The sequence below is a fragment of the Carassius gibelio genome, chromosome B22, assembly GCF_023724105.1.
Source record: "Carassius gibelio isolate Cgi1373 ecotype wild population from Czech Republic chromosome B22, carGib1.2-hapl.c, whole genome shotgun sequence".
In the NCBI taxonomy this organism is placed as follows: domain Eukaryota; kingdom Metazoa; phylum Chordata; class Actinopteri; order Cypriniformes; family Cyprinidae; genus Carassius; species Carassius gibelio.
The window spans coordinates 52,572,177-52,576,862 of NC_068417.1; positions in this window are offsets into that span (position 1 = coordinate 52,572,177).

Genomic DNA, 4,686 nt, shown 5'->3' on the forward strand with positions numbered 1-4,686 from the left:
TTTACTTGAGTAATTTTTCGGGGTAACTAATACTTTTCGGAGTATATTTAAAGATATTTAAAGATGGGTACTTTATACTCTTACTTGAGTACATTTTTTGAGAAAAAATCTGTACTTTTACTTCGTTACTGTGGGCAACGCTCCTCTCGTTACTTTATCTTAATGCAATAAATGTTATAAATGCTTCAGTTTATTCCAAACGCGCCGTCTACTTTTCTCTGGACAATGAGCGATGCCCATTCGCGAATGATTCATTCTTTTGAGTCAACTCTGTTCAAAGGCTTGATCAAACCAATTGGCAAACGATTGAATTGGTTCATGAATCAGTTTGAATGAGTCGTTCAGTTCCCTGCCGCACGCACTGAGCGTCTGAAGCGGCTCACTCAGAGTTGTAACATTTAAGAATATCAGCAGCGCTGAAAACGGGGCTATGGAACTGCACTGAATTGAAAGCAAATCTGCAAAGGCTATTATTTGCTTGCGATGGAGATCCTTATTAGATGAACGCGTGTGCTGTCTACTGTTTAACAGGTAATAACTTGGGCTACATTCGATTACAGTACACGATACCACTGTGACATTAGTTTGTTGTAGCCTACGTGTGTGGCTTATAACAGAGGGGAGTCAAGTTGAATGCAGCTTCCAAAAGACGAAAAATAGCCGATTAAGATTTTATTAATTTTAATACAATCAAACCGGTGCGAGTACGTTCAGCGAGTCATATCATCAGCTGCTAAATTCAGATCTGTGATCGCTTGCTGGCGCTGAGCCAGAGACAGACGCGTTTTTACAGCGCTGCGCATTATAACCAATCACACACGGTTCTGTTGAGCTTTTGAATGCAATGGCCAATCAGAGGTGTTCTGATGAGTCATCGCTGAAATGCCGGTGCTTCCTTCACTCGCTCACTGACTGAATACCTCTTTCTGGCGAATTCTCTCGTCAGAAACAACAAAGTGCAGATGTGTGTACGAATCTATAATTAAGATATTGATTTCACAGTGTTAACAGTTTCAGTGATTTTAATGGGAGTTTCTGAGAGTGATTGAAATCTACACTGTCAGTGAAAATGATCTTTAATAATGTAAATGTTATTTGCTCTCTTTCTGAACAATGAAAGATTAGTAGCAATATTTATATCACATTCACTTTCAATGTTAAATTCACATTTAATATAAAGTCATTCATATTAAAAATATGTTATGGCATGACACCTATATTTGTAACTTAAGTAAACAGACAGAGTTTTATAATAAGTTACATAAATTGGAGTAAAGGCTGATGAAATATATACATTTATACACACACACATACATTTTATCTATATATCTAAATAAAAATAGGCTCCGTATATATGACCCAAAGTAGTTACTAACTACTTGAGTAGATTTTTTATCCAATACTCCTTTACTCTTACTCAAGTAACTATTCAAGACTAGTACTTTTACTTGAGTAAATATTTCTAGAATTACTTTTACTTTTACTTGAGTAAAATTTTTGGGTACTCTACCCAGCTCTGGCGGTGGCGCGCTGCCAAGATGGCGACGGCCCGCTCTACACACTTTAGGCTTCAAAACCACTAATGAGGAGTCTATGGGTGACGTCACGGACACTACGTCCATATTTTATTACAGTCTATGGAGTCACATGAGATTTTATGAAGTTTCTCATCCATTTTTATTAATATTTCATTACAAGCTATGCTATTAGTGTCATAATGTGGTGTGGTGCAATTGAATTTGCTTGTGTTCAGGCATTTTATATTACACATTCATACAATTGTTTATACAGTACAGACCAAAAGTTTGGACACACTCTCTCAATCAAAGAGTTTTCTTTATTTGATGACTTTGAAAATTGTAGTCACACTGAAGGCATCAAGGGCTATTTGACCAAGAAGGAGAGTGATGGGGTGCTGAAGCTCATCAAGAGAATGCCAAGAGTGTGCAAAGCAGTAATCAAAGCAAAAGGTGGCTACTTTGAAGAACCTAGAATATGACATATTTTCAGTTGTTTCACACTTTTTTGTTGTGTATATAATTCCATATATAATTCCACATGTGTTAATTCATAGTTTTGATGCATTCAGTGTGAATCTACAATTTTCATTGTCATGAAAATAAAGAAAACTCTTTGAATGAGAAGGTTTGTCCAAACTTTTGGTCTGTACTATACACACACACATACACACACACACACACACACTGTTTGGTGTTAATAATGATACATAGCTGATTAAATATTAACTGTAAAAGGCTGTTACTAAATATTTAGGATATGAAGTTATACTTTAAATAATAATTCAAAATATTACATGAAATTTTAGATTCTCAAATAAAATTAAACAAATTTAAAAAAAAAATCTATTTTATTAAAATTAATCTGTCATGGTCACTCAGGCTGGAAGGGACGAGAAGACGCTGGAGAATACTTCGAAGGAGTTTTATTCAAGAAACAAGGAGACAACAAAAACTGGAACATTGGGGATGACTTTTAACCTTTATGGCATTTAGACATGTATCCTTTAACCTTTATGACATTTAGACATTCAACAGCAGACCCGGGAGAACTGATAGGAGGATAACTGATAATGAGACACAAATAGAGACAAATTCACATGACAAGGATGGACACAGGAAGGACCAAATAAGAATAATGGGAACAAACATGTCAGATCGCCCCCCTCTCGGCCGGGCGGGGGGTGGTGGACTTCCTGGAGGCAGGTGCAGGACTGGGAGGGCGTATCCTCTGTGACCCTGGGCAAAGGCAGAGCAGGAGACTCTGTCACGGGTATATGCCCCCCACCCACCACCAAAAAAAAGTAAAAATTATTGGGGAAATCTAGGTACAAGGTCAGGGTGCATTTATGAGTTTCAAAGTACCACCAATCGAGAGACAAAAATGAAACACATTTACACTTAAATGAGATTCTGCTGCAGAAACAGACAGAAAGACATCCAACGACACTCAACTATATGTGTGTGTAAGTCCAGTTTGTCCTTCTCTAAGTGGACACATTTGACTACAGTTTGACCTTTCTCCAAGCATGTACAAGCTGCAGTGTCCCAGAGTTTCATGCTGAGATTTCTCAGGCTTAGCGGATGCCCTTTTTGTTTCTCACATCACAAATTTAAAACAACTTATGTTTATTAAAATGCCTGATTCAGCCTCTACTCGTTTAAGTTAATTTAACTAACTGCATGCACTTGGGCACTTGTTTACATATGTGATACAGCTACTGCAAATCTGCCAACCAAAATGTGTCTTGGGAACTCAGAGCCAGACATCATGAATCACTTATTACTTTTGCCAGTTCCAGATGTTTCACCGCAATCAAAGTACTAAATGAATGTGAAATCACCTTGACTGGAGCTCCAGAGGCAGTACAAAACATTAATCTTTTTTCATTGCTGGAATAATTCAATACTACTGTAAGTGGATCCAAGAACATCCAACTTTTTCAAAGTCTCCAAACCCAATAAAATGGCCTCAGAGGTTTAGGAATTTTGTGTTTGTTTATAAACAACTGAGAAAGGATGGCTCAAAGCTGCTCATCATGTAAGTGTGCTAGTACAGCAGGGAAATTAAAAGCTCACACGTATCCTTCTTCTCACATTAAAATACGCACACTCGCATGCTAATACAACCACAGAGCAGAAAGATGCGCTTCTGTCCTCTTCTCTCATGTAACAGTCAGGGAAAACATTCAACAATCTAAAGTGTATCAAAATAACTCACTCATTCCTTCTTTTTTCCAAAAAAGAACGGGTGAATGAGTAATCAAGGTGACAAGGCAACGCTTGAGGAGGAATCTATGTAGTACACGGGTAAACATTCCTGTTTTTAGCATGCCTCCACAAAGACACATACCCAAAAAACAAAAGAACTCAATGTGTTTAGATGGTGAAAGAGAGTGTATCTATTTTTAGAAAGAGACATTCATATTTTCATGAGTGAAATGCATGAATTGCACAGATTGCCAGCGGCATGTGAAAGCATGCGTGCATTCATTCACATTCGTGCGTGCTCTAGTTGTTGTAGCAAGGCAACCGGAGTTCTTCCTCCCCATGAAGACAGATTAACTGTGGCAGGTTCAGGACAGTCGCAGAGAGCACGTGCATGTGTGTGTGTGTTTACTGACCTAACAAACATGCATGGATCTTTCACAGGGACTTAATATTTGCGTATTTATGGTGGACAAATTAATGCTCTGAGTCTGCTGATGTTAAATAATTTTACAGAAATGAATGTGTATGTCTGCTGGTATGTGCACAGTTGGTTAATCTGTATATGCAGGTGTGTGACAGAGAGAGAAGTGCATCTCAACTCAGCAGACATCTGCCTTCAGGGAGATGAGGGAGCTGGGAAGAGGTAGTTAACTGAATGTGTAGTCTTGTGTGTGAATATTTGGGTCTCCTAATTGAATGACAGGAAAAAAGTCAACTACTGTATAAACATAAAATATTGAAAATAGTAAACAAACCTCTGCTTTTTCCGTACTTTTCTGTACGATTGGCGGTGTGTTCATAACGAACAAACACAAAGCAGTTCCAAGCTCTGCCGCACATAATCACTTACCTTATGTAGCGCCTCTCTAGCGTGTTAAACTATAATGAGAGGTGGCTATCCTGAGTTCTTTAAATATCTTTTAATCAAATAAGTGAGGTTTCACAAATAAATGTATTA